General features: G+C 34.4%; 1 protein-coding gene across 1 annotated transcript in view; it reads left to right on the top strand.

Moving 5' to 3' along the window:
• Window positions 1-13,829, top strand: part of LOC106874937 (NAD(P)H-hydrate epimerase) — an 871,776-nt gene that overhangs the window by 280,060 nt on the left and 577,887 nt on the right. The gene's annotated exons all lie outside the window — the stretch shown is intronic.

Genomic DNA, 13,829 nt, shown 5'->3' with positions numbered 1-13,829 from the left:
ATATATATATATATATATATATATATATATATATACGACGGGCTTCTTTCAGTTTCCGTCTACCAAATCCACTCACAAGGCTTTGGTCGGCCCGAGGCTATAGTAGAAGACACTTGCCCAAGATGCCACGCAGTGGGACTGAACCCGGAACCATGTGGTTTGTAAGCAAGCTACTTACCACACAGCCACTCCTGCGCCTAAATACTCTTTCTACCTGATGTTTATACAATGCGCTTTCAGTCTCACTTGAGAATGTAACAGTGTCAGCTGTCCACCAACAGTGGACTTAGGTTGTTCAGATTCTGAGAATTCTGTGAAGGATTCATGCAATTCCAAACAACACTATTTTCTGTAGATGCTCTATCTTCATATTTACTCCTATCTTTTCAATCCAGTTTGTGATGTTGGTATTTACAGTACCCAAAGCTCTTACAACAATAGGTATAACATTTTCCTTTTTCAACGACCACAGTTTTTTTATTTCCCAGTTCAAATCATTGTAACTGACCTGTTTCTCTTCACTTTCTGATACTTCGTCATCACCAGGGCATGCAGTATCCATGATTAAACACACTTTTCCCCTCTTTATTCCTCTTTCGATGTTCAATGTCATAATCACACAGGATCATTATATCCCACAGTATATTTACCTTGTCATTCTCAATTATTCCTGGGCTTTCCCATTATTATTATTATTATTATTATTATTATTATTATTATTAATAGTAGTAGTAGTAGTAGTAGTAGTAGTAGTTGAACATCACAGCATGCTGACATCAAAAAGTCTATTGACTTGCCAGTAGCATAAAACAGATCATATATCGATCCCAGAATACATCATTGGCAAAATTCTGAATAAACTACCACCAGACAAATTATTTTTATTTTATTGGTTTCTTCTTTATATATTTCCAATATCAAAGATTTCTTGGAATGTCCACATGTATATAGTTAAGGCAAAAAAAAAATGCGACTGCAATGGATGGCTATGACTTTGTCAATTTTGAAATATATTAGACCAGATTTTGGCAGTAGCTTATTTCTGACTCTGTGACTTCTGTTTAGATATTTATTTAATGAATGAAGTTGATATAAAGTCTTCCAGGGAAATGTTATAGCAGATCAGAAGTAGTTAGGTTCATGCTAGATTTATGCAATAAGGAGTACTTCAATAGCTTAACTATGTGACTTTCAATCCTCTCATTGGGATAGTAGATTTGATTATTTATAGCTGTTTTACTGAGTTATAATTACTGTATTTGATGGCATATGAGATGCCTTTTATTCCCTTAAAAATTTCCCCGCCAAAAATCACTCCCGGCCTTATATGCAAAGGGCTTATATTACATGCTTCAATATACTAAAAATATTTTCTCCTGAATATATATTGCTGGAATTGGTGTGTGTCTTTCACACATCAAATGCAGTAATTAATGATATTTTAATATAACAGATATTAAGTATTCTAAACACCAATTTGTGTCAGGCAAAGAACAACAGGCCCATTAATAATATAACCAGAACCATGTAGCTATCTACTTAGTTCTTGTAATGTTTCTAATATAATTTGCATGAAAATGTTAGTTGTTAAAGTATGAGATTTTATATGGAGTTAATTATCTTTGCAGACAGTGAACCAAAGTGAGATACATTGATATTTTGGACTTCAGTAAAATAAACTATTCTGATAGTATTTGATGACTGACGACTACTACTACTAGATAGATAGATAGATAGATAGACAGACAGCATGCTTCTTTCAGTTTTCGTCTACTTAATTCACTTACAATGTTTTATTGGCTCAGGGCCGTTGAAGAAAACACATGATGAATGTGTCACAAATTGGAACTGAACCTGAAGCCATGTGGTTGGAAAGCAAGCTTCTTTATCTCACAGCCACATCTGCACCTCCTGCAATCCATTTTGTCCGATGCTGTCTCTTGACTCTGCTCATTTACCACCTATGGTAGGAATACCACATGTTCCATGTTCCTCATCCAGACAGGTCAGTGACACACATCTCAATGGCTGTAGGTAAAATATCACCTTAACCTTTTTTGCAGTCATCCTGCTTTCTTCAGCTGTCTGTGTGTCTTAGGCAAAGAAAAGCAAATCAATTATTCAAAAACATAAGTTCATGATTCATTCAACTCTGATAATGTTTTTTTTTTGTTTTTGTTTTGATTGTTAAGTCATTTCAAAGGATATCCTTGTGGAAGAGAATAATTATTTCATGTGTTCAGTCAGACATATTATTTATTTTTTGCTTATTTTCTTTTGCTCGTTTTCTTTTTGTGCCTTTATATCTACTCTTTCCTCTTCTTTCTCCTTCTAAATAACAACAACAACAACAACAATAATAATAATAATGATCATGATAATAATGATGATGAACATGATGAAGATAATGATGATGACGAAGATGATGATGATGATAGTAATAATAATAATGATAATAATAACGATAAATATTATTATTATTGTTTTTGTTGTTGTTATTGTTGCTGATTATTACTAATGTTTAGCCAAAAAAAAATAGATAAAAAATAAAACAAAGAAGTAGATAAGTAAAGATGTAAAAGAAAGAGCAGAGGATGGGTGGTGGATATTGTTCAGCATAATGAGCTCTTAATACAACGAGTGTATAATACAGTTAGAGTATTTATCTGCTGTCAGAATTTGCTATTTGTTTCACTTTGAAGGAGGCCAGCTGGTGGAATCATTACTGCATGGACAAAATGTTTAGCATTTCTTCTGGTTTTGTGTTTGGAGTTCAAATGTTACTGAGGTTAACTATGATTTCCATCCTTTCGCAGTTGATGAAATAAGTATCAATTGAGCTCTGGAGTCAACGATATAAATTTACCCATTCTCTTAAAATTGCAGGCCTTGTGCTAAAATTTGAATTAGTTATTTGTTTTACTTTGGTGAAGTAATATAAGGAGTGGCTGTGTGGTAAGTAGCTTGCTTACCAACCACATGGTTCCGGGTTCATTCCCACTGCGGGACATCTTGGCCAAGTGTCTTCTACTATAGCCTCGGGCTGACCAAAGCCTTGTGAGTGGATTTGGTAGACAGAAATTGAAAGAAGCCTGTCGTATAGATGTATATATATATATGTATGTGTTTGTGTGTCTGTGTTTGTCCACCCCAACATCGCTTGACAACCGATAGTGGTGTGTTTACATCCCCGTAACTTAGTGGTTCAGCAAAAGAGTCCGATAGAATAAGTACCAGGCTTCCAAAGAATAAGTCCTGGGATCGATTTTGGGGTTTAAAATATGTAAAAAAAGGTTTTGTAAGGAATTATAATACTATCCATGTATAAGAAGCTCCCATATTTTTTTAACCTAATTTTTAACAAAAAAGGGTTCCTTGTACATGTTCAAATATGGTACCTCAAATTTTTACACTAGGTTAGCCATTTTGGAAACTTGAGTAAGTCAATTACGTTGACCTCAGTGCTTAGCTGGTACTTATTTATCAATCCTGATAGGACAAAAAACAAACTTGACCATAGCGGAATTTGAACTCAGAATGTAAAGACAGATGAAATATCACTAAGCATTTTATCTGGTGCGATAATGGTTCTGCCAGCTTGCCAACTTAATGATAAAAGCGACAAAGTTATTTTACTAAATTCTTCATTATTCCCAAAATTAATTGAAACAATGCCAGTGTATTCCAACAGAAATATGGTAACAAATTCATACATTTTAACTCAATCATACATCACAATGTCTTATATTCTAAGCTTGACAAAGCTTTTTCTTGAAAACATTTAAAGTATCAATATTGTTTTTAGCTTGGTTATTTCATTTCTAAGAAAAATCACAATTCTTCCAAACCTCCAGCGTTTGCCTTAGTGTTATCTTGATCTTTAGTGACCCCCTTGTGAACTTACAATTTCTGAGTGGGATGATACCTTCCAGGTTATGAACAACTGGTATATAATAGTGTATACTGGTGTGTACACATTGAGAATGTTGGATATAGTGTTATAGCTTTCTTGTTAACATCTAAATCATTCCTCGATCCATAAACCTAGTGAATTGGCATAATTCATGAACTCAAGACCGAACCAATTAATAGACCTTCAAGTTGTGTGTTTAATCAAGCATGAATTAATAAAGTGTTGCCTACCAATTATAATTATGTTCATCAATGTATACACAGACATGCGTAATGACAAGAATTATCGAAGAGTAGGTGATATCACATACATATTTACATATCGTTTTAGACAGGCGAACAAAAATACAGGCACACACATATATATCTGTGCACTGTACATACACACACAGGCTTACAGTCGGAAATACACACTTCATAAAACACACGTGTGCAAACATGCAGTGCTAAAAGAATTATGCAGCTATGTGTGTGTGTATGCATGTGTGTGTGTGTGTGTGTGTGTGCATTTGTGTGTGTCTGAATATATATATATATATATATATATATATATATATATATATGTTTGTGTATGTGTGTATGTAGTTATGTATATACGAATATATATATATATATGCATATATAAAAAGTCAATAAAAGAAAAGGGAGAAGAAAAAATGTATAGAAGATGCTTGGTGTGTGTATATATATATATATATATATATATATATATATATATACACATATGTATACACACACACACATGTAATGTAGTAAAATCAATAAAAAGAGTAATATAAGTTTTGCCAAGACTAACACCAGTCTGTTTGATCATATGTGTGTGTGTATGTATATGTATGTATGTATGTACGTACGTAAAAGTATACACACTCATACACACAGTTATATATACACATGGGGAAAATCAATCTATTTTGAAAGACAAAATCTGTGATTGAAAGAATATGCGCATGCAGACATAACTCATGACCACCATCTCCACGACACACAGACATGCACGTAGTCCAGGCATAAACACCTATACTGAACATGTATTAGTGAAGACAGAATAAGAGAAAAATAGAATATACATTATTCTTATCTTCTGAGTTCAAATCCTGCCTTTCACCTCTCCAGGTTCATCCATGTTGTGATGTTCTGCTATTATTATTATTATTAATAATAATAATAATAATAATAATGGGTGAATTGGCAGAATCGTTAGCATGTTGGGCGAAATGGTTAGCGGTATTTCATCTGCCCCTACATTTTTAGTTCAAATTCTGCCGTGGTCGACTTCGCATTTCATCCTTTCGGGGCTGATTAAATAAGTACCCGTTATGCACCGGGGTCAATGTAATCCACTTAATCCCCTTCCCCATGCTGCCCTTGTGCCCGGCGGCGGTGGTGGCAGCGGCGGTGGTGGTGACAATTATGATGATGATAATGTGTATGTAATGAATTTTGTGTGTGTGTGTGCGTTCATGCATGTGCGTGTGAGCATGTATATACATGGATTTATTATACATGCATGTGTATGCTGCATCTTATTACATGCTTAAAGCTATTAACTCATCGACAAGATGTTTGAAGCATTCTTGATCTTCACTGTTAAATAGATGTTCTGTTTTCTTTTCTTTCATTGTAAACAGACAAAACAAACATGTTTGTCTTTGTGAATATTCACCATGTTTACAGTAACAAAACAGTAGATTATGAAACCACATATTCCAGTGGAAAGGAAATCAGAGAATAAATAAATAAATCAATTGAAGTGTTGTGCAGATGACACACACTCATGAAGCAGGCTTTGTTAATTGTTAATTGTTAATTGCTACAGACATACAGACAAACAAGTTTTACAAATGACACTTAATATTTTCACAAAACTCTAAGGCGGCAAACTGGCACAATTGTTTAGCACACTGCGTGAAATGATTAGCAGTATTTTGTCTGTCTTCACATTCTGAGTTCAAATTCTACCAAGGTTGACTTTGCCTTTCATCCCTTTGGGGTCGATAGAATAAGCACCAGTTGAATACCGGGGTTGATGTAATCAACTTATGCCCACCCCACAAATTGCTGGCCTTGTGCCAAAATTTGAAATCAAAATCTTCACAAAACTCTAAGGCAGTGAGCTGGCAGAATCGTTAGCAGCATTTTGTCAATCTTCATGTTCTGAGTTCAAATTCTGCTGAGGTCAGCTTTGCTTTTCATTCTTTTGGGGGTTGATAAAATAAGAACCAATTGAGTACTGGGGTCAATGTAATTGACTTAAACCCTCCCCCGAATGTTCTGGCCTTGTGCTAAAATCTGAAATCAATATTTTCAGAAACTCTAATTTCAGTTACCAAAAGCAATATTATATTGAGTATCGTTTTGTTTTCCAAGAAAATCAGTATTTGTAATAAATTGTCAGGATATTTACAAAGTTGTTTGAGCCATTGACAAACATTCAAAGATGTCTGGCAGGTGTTTAGAAAAAGAAGAAAATGTTGATGTAGAGGTGAGAAGGTATTGGCTAACATAACAATGACAGCTAAGTGGTGGATGGGATAGAAATGACGACTGTCTTTATCGGCAGCTATCGGCTGCACTTCACAATGAACAATTAGTGGAAATTATCTGTAGGCTGTTGAGAATTATTGGTTAGAAATGACCTTAAACTCATGTCAATCTTATACCAATATCACATCACTACTAGCATTCACTGATTGAGAAACTATACCCCCTCGTTTGAAACATATTGTTATCATGTTATCACTTTCCAGTTGAAATCCTTCATCTTTGGCTAACACCAAATTATCTTCTGGATATGCTTAATTGAATTCTTGCTGATCATCTTCTTCAGAATCTTCTAAAATTTGCACCAAAATTTTAATTAAATGACTTACACTTTTATCTGTCCTCCTTGGAAGGATTCTGGTGTGGTGAGCTTCATGGTAACATATTTAGGTAAAAAAAATTCTCAAAACAACCCATAAGATATTGTAAGCCGTCTGTGAACAGTTGTAAACAGTTAAGTTATGCACTGACGTTGTCGTCTCATTGTCAACAGCAGTGCTGCTGCCACTGCTGCTGCTGCCACTTCCATGGCTGCCATCACTACTGCCATTGTCATCGTCATGTTCATTGTCATCAACATCCTTAACATCTATTTCCCCATGCTTGCACGTGTTAGATGGAGTTTGTTGGGGGGACAGATGTAGCTGTGTGGTTTAAGAAGTTTGCTTTCCAGTAACATGGTTTTGGTTTCAACTCACTGTGTGATATCTTGGGCAAGCCTTGTACTATAGCCCTGGGTTGAACAAAGTCTTGTGAGTGGATTTGGCAGAGAGAAGCCGAAAGAATCCTGTTGTGTGTATGTGCATGCATATGAGTATATGTTTGTGTGTGTGTGCGTGTAAGTATGTGTGTGTGTGTGGGGTATGAGTGTAAGTATGTTTGTGTCTCTTTATCTTGGTGTTGCATCATTGTCGCGAACAAATGTCATTCATTTCCAATATTCTGCTAAAACATGCCTATGACATTATTTGGAAACAGGCGTGGGTTGATGACAGGAAAGGCACCTGGCCATAGAAAATTATCCTCAATAAGCTCTGTCCAATTCATGCAAGCATGGAAAAGAGGCAATAATGATAAAACTCTGCACTAAAAACTTCCGCCAGTTCCTTCTTCTTGAAACTCTAACCTACTGGAATTCCTTTTCTCACAATCGTTAATTGTTAATTACAACAGGCAAACAAGTTTTACAAATGGAGTAACTGACACTTCATATTTTTACAAAACTTTGATTTCAGTTATCAAAAACAATATTATAATGGTTTTTGTTTTGTCTTGTTTTCTAAGAAAATCAGCATTTCTATTAAATTGTTAGGATATCTACAAAATTGTTTGGGCTGTTGACAAACTTCCAATTTTATTTCCTTCAAGCATTAACTGGAAGTTCAAATTAGAGATCAGCTTTGTTGATCTCCATTTTATCCTCCTCCTCCTCCTCCACCCGCTCCCCCTCCTCAGACTAAATATTTTCAAAAGATTTGGGCATTATTTTTTGATACAAGCTAATATTGATTAGCAACCATTGACTATTATCAGCCATTATAGATAGGAAAGTTCTGATTGCTATTAGTAGTGTATTGATGTAAGAGTGTGATTGATAAGATATCAATGTTGTAGCTACAATGACCTGAAGTATTTCGATATAAGATTGGTGAAGTATTGACAAACAATGGGGGAATTATTCAGCAGCGATTGAGTTAAACGCTTTTTTACAAAGACAAAATGTTGCCGACAGAAATTTAATCATATATAGATAGAATATTAGCAGCATTGAGGATTATCAATACTCTACTAATATTCTATAAAAAGGATATATAATGCATGGTTTAATGAACTCATTGATGAAGGATGAAGAAGCCTGGAGAGTGTTAGTACAGCACATGTTTTATGAATAAAAAAGGAAAATAGAAATGTTGTTTGAATAATTGAAGCATGAGTGAGAAATTAGAATTACTTGACACTGCTGGAGACATGATTGCAAACTTTGTGGCAATGTTTGATGTGTGTTTGGTAAATAATCCTCTCAAACTGGTATTTGATTGATTTTTATCCAGTGTTTGGTGTTGGGGAATTGGAAACAAAGAATATATGACCCACAGGAAATAAAGTTCAGAGAAGTAATAAAGAATAGAGAGCTATCTCATGAGATGTGATAATATAGATACATTCAAGCTGTGATGGCAAGTAAAATCTGACATGAAATAAATAGTGGTATTGTTGTGTAATTAGTAGATCAGTTGAAACGGACATTTTGGTTAATTGTGGTTTCACTGTTGATATTACACATAGCTGTTTTGTCTGTTCTTTCTTTAATGGAATAGTGAAAAAGTTATAAAAGTCTGTCTCAGAACCATTTCATTTATCTTGATGTGCTAATGCCAATGTTTTGTCTTATTAAAGGAATATCCAATGGAAAGCAAAATAACAAATGCATGACTGTATCTTTTATCTTTTACTTGTTTCAGTCTGTGGCCTTGCTGGAGCACTACCTTGAAAGATTTTAGTTGAACAAATCAACACCAGGACTTATTTTTTTTAAAAAGCTTATTACTTATTCTATCGCTCTCCTTTTTGCTAAACTGCTAAGTTATGTGTATGTAAAAACACTGGTACTGGTTGTCAAGCAGTGGTAGGAGACAAACACACACACACACACACACACAGATATATATATATATATATATATATAACAGCCTTGTTTCAGTTTTTTTTTTTTTAATTCGGTTCAGTTTTAAACCAAAGAACTTGGTCCTTTCTGGCTTTTTGGTCCACTGAAACATTATTCATTCATTTTATGATAGAAAATGTGTATTCTCTTGAAGTTCTGGTGAGGGGCATCAACAGAATTAACACACCAGGACAAAATACTTCAACACTTTGGCTTCCATGCTCATTCCTTTTTTTTGTTTCAGGGTCCCAATATGTTATTTTTAATTTTGGTAGAAGTGCCATAGTTTCATTTTTTCTTTATCATATGTGAGGCAAGGATCACATTAATATCTTTTACTTATGACTCTCTTGTGAGTCATTCATTCCCTTCTGTTTTGCTAATTGTATTTTGTATAAAAGTGTTGATCTCTAATTGTGGAGGGAAAGTGTGGAAAGGGTAGACCCAGGAAGATGTGGGACGAATTGATGAGAAATGATCTTCAGATACTGGGCCTCACTGAGCAAATGACAAGACCCTGGGACTTGTGGCGATTTGCTATACTTGAGAAGACATGTCAAGTCAAGTAAAATCATGCTCATCCATACATACAAGCATGTCCTTCGCAGGTGCTGGTGCCATGTGAAATGCACTCATGCTGGTGCCATGTGAAATGCACTAGTGCTGGTGCTGCATGAATGCACCCAGCACACTCTGTAAAGTGGTTGGCATTAGGAAGGCCATCCAGCCATAGAAACCATACCAAAACAGGGCCTGGATAGGTCCCCGGCTGGCCAGCTCCTGTCTAACTATCTAACCTATGCCAGTATAGAAAATGGACGTTAAACGATGGTGGTGGTGGTGGTGACGACGACGACGACAACAATTTACTCAGTTTTTTTTTATTTTGCCTCATGACATAATGAAACACACAACGATATAGATGTAAAAAAATTTAAAGAAAAATGAAAAAAAAAATCTATGAAAATATAGGAAAAAAAAAAGACCTGTTGTTCTACTGTACGATAATCACATACTTAAGCAAATTTACAATTGCAGCTTCCAGGAAAGAAATAGTGAGATGATCCACAGGAATGTCATGTAGGTCTTGCAATAATACTATCACAAACCTCTTGGGCTTGTATGGGAGCCAACGTGTTAAACCTTTATGTGAGACATATTTTTCAACCATTATTAAAACTATTAGTTCATGTACAATATACCAGTACACACACACACACACACGAAACTGAATGTGTCACAATGCAGATTTTCACATGTGACCTGTTCTCCACGACTAGTTATTGACTGCTATGTTAACAACTCCAGACTGTGACATGACTTAACCGTTACTTCTGAGTGTGCATTATTAGATTTGAAAACAAATTACTTGTAGATTATGTCATGATACTACAAGAACAGAATTTATTGTAAAGAAAATCAGTTTCACTTAATGAGTATTTAACATATTTATACAGACAACTTCTTGTGACGAACACAAGATGTAAATCGATTGTTACCACTCACCTTTGATTCTTGTTTTTGTCACTTTCTTATTATTCTGTCATGCACCTGTGCTATATCCTAACATGATTGACTAACCCTATCATTATGTTTCATAATAAAAACCAGAAAAATTTAGTTTCCTATTATGATCTCCTTGGAACAACCCTCTGACATGCAGGCTCCTGTTGAACTCTCCAACACAAGCAGACATGAAAAATGGATGTTAAATGGTGATACTGATGATGATGATTATTATGCTGATGATGATGATTATGGTCACAGTATTGAGTAAACTTAACCCTCACAGTGCTAATTAAATTTTTGCACGCAAATGTGCAGATACTGAAGTAATTTCTTAAAATTGGCTTCTTGCAACCTCTTTCTGTTGGATAGCAGAAATAAAATACCAGTAAAAATAAGATGTGCATATTACACCATATGAAATATGGAGAATTCTGTAAAGCAACCCGCTATTAAAAATGAGCTAATTTGGTGTTGGTGTCTCAAGTACACAAGCCTGGAACTGAGTATGTTTGGTTTCCATGTGATGAGGGTTAATATTTAATATTTATTGGCAATTTATTGTCATTAGAGAATGGGTAACACACGCCTATCACACCCAGCATATTCACTCCTGGGGTTTATCCCAGTCACAGTATCATGTATGACGCAATGTTTGAAATTAACAAAATATTTGAAATATTTAATCAATTTATGTGCCATTCATTATTTTTAACATTTCAAAAACAAAAAAGAAAAATATTAAAGAAAAAAAAAAAAAATGTAATAAAAATCAGATATTTCTTGGTTTATCTGCCCAGAGAGGTACAACCTGTGAATACTGAGATCACCTGTTTGTTCTGTCTATCAACATGTGATGAAATATTGAATAATAACTACTCTGCAATATGTTGCTTTTCACAATTTAATTTGAACAGTTTGATATTTCATATTTAATCTTCTGTTCATGAAGTGTTTGTATTCTGCAATTTGTTATTAAATCTGTGAAACAGAAATGGATGTTAAATCAAGCTTTCTAGCTTGTTTTCTTTCTTTTTTTCTTTGTTCCAATATGATTTGATTGATGGCTATTACAGATGACAGTTTCGAATTTCTGCAATCTCTTTTATTTGGAATTTAAGTTCCTTATGTTTGTTTCGAATAATAATCCAGTCTTGGCATGTAGTTTGAATCTTATCTACTTATATATATATATTTCTTTAAAGAATTTAAATATCATGTTTTGTAAACAATGAAAGGACATATTGTATAATGTTGTCTTAACCACTGGCTTACAGCATTCACAATGGTGTGATTGGCAAGGGAGTGTCTGTGTACTTCGTGTGGAACAAATATAACAAAGCATTTTTTATTCAAATTCACTTGTATGATTGGTTTTCTGCCCATTGAGCAATCTTCTCCAATAAACTTCAACAAAATATATTCATACATTCATGCAGCTTCCCTGTCAGATTTTACTATGCTATGTCATATATTTCTCTGAGAAAAAGCCTTCCTCCCAAAAGTCTTATTAGTTGTAAAATGTCAGCAATACTATTATAATTTTATTTTTTTCAAGTTAGAACTGTTGGCCTTACACAGACCCATTTTTTATCTTTGGGAAGAGGTAATCCATATTAAGTTTGACCTCTATCCTTTGACCTGTCCAGCATGGGAATGTCTATAAGGAGCTTATACTCCACTGGCATAGCATTCAGTGTTATTGAGACATACAAACCACCACATGTGAATAAGGACTGGACCTTTACCGTCTTAATAATATAATGTCTAACACTACATTAGATAATGTTGTGCCTGAGAAACACAATGCCTAAAACAAAGGTAACGTTATCTATTCGAGTCATACTGACTCATAAGGGTCAGTTTTCTGCTTTCATGGTGCAGATAAATTCCCCACCTGGATGGCACACCAATCTGTCACAGGGTTACTCATTTTTGCCAGCTGGGTGGACTGGAGTAACATGAAAGGAAGTGTTCTGCTCAAAAAATGCCAACATGTTGCCCAGTCCAGGAATCAAAGTCACAATCTCATGGCCATGAGTCCAACACCTTAACCACTAAGCCATATATGCCTCCACAAACACAATGACCAAGAAACAAAGAAAGGATGGTCATGGCTTGGACACTTTCCATCAGGCCAACTGGAACTGGGTGGGAGGCAGTAAACAATGACATGATTTACCACGCAATTTATGAAAGCAAAATTATTGTCATCAGTTTTATGTAAAAGAAGATATATTATATTTGCTATGAAAAGAAATTATAGAAAAGATTAAGCAATATATATTCACTGTTTAGCCTTTCACCAGCCACATCCTTCCCTACTACCCTCTCACTCTTGGCTTCTATACTTAATAGTTATTTTTATCTCTCACTTTTTCACTATTTGCATATTTCTTCAACAGCTCCAAACATTATTCTTAACAGTGGAATAATATTCATAACTACAATCTTCACCTGATATCTATTTTTTTTTAAATCTTGCTATTGTAATTATCATCTGTATTTTTCTTGACCTAAATCTTCTCTTGTATTCTTCTCCCTTATCTTAATTTCATTTTCTTTTCTATTCTTCATTTCCCTATTTCCAGTTGCAGTTCTTCCTTCTCCTTTTTCTTATTCCTATCCTTTTTTTAATTCCTTCTGTCTCTGTCACAAACAACACTGCTGCCCAGTCTCACCCTTGCCAAACATTCTCCTGCTTATATCCAGCATCTGCATCACCTAGTCTATCCTACTGATTCAAAACTACAACATTTCTTACCCAATTATCATTTAAATATCTTTAAACTTTTCCACCTTTACTATTCACTCTCATCTAGCCAGCCATCTCCATCTTCCTTCATAAAGCTCTTTCACTCTTAGGCCTCTACTCTATACAGTTATCTTAATGTTTGCTTTTCATTCAATATCAATACATTTTTATACCTGCAACTACTACCTTCACCTTATCTCTAGTTGTTTTTTCAATCTTACTATTGCTTTCTTCATCCATATCATTTAAATTTTCTAATTATCATATTTAGTTCTATAGGTTTTGTACTTTTTCCTTGTTCCATTTATCAGTTTTACAATATTTCTTCAAATATTTTTATTTTCAATTGTAATATCATTACTAAGATAATTATCATTATCATTGCTTCCCGTTCTTTTCTCTATCCCATCTCTTTGTTTATAATATATATATATATATATATATATA

Source organism: Octopus bimaculoides, chromosome 18 (assembly GCF_001194135.2).
Source record: "Octopus bimaculoides isolate UCB-OBI-ISO-001 chromosome 18, ASM119413v2, whole genome shotgun sequence".
Taxonomy (NCBI): domain Eukaryota; kingdom Metazoa; phylum Mollusca; class Cephalopoda; order Octopoda; family Octopodidae; genus Octopus; species Octopus bimaculoides.
Note: the sequence above shows the minus strand (reverse complement) of the source record. Positions and strands in the feature narration are given on the sequence as shown.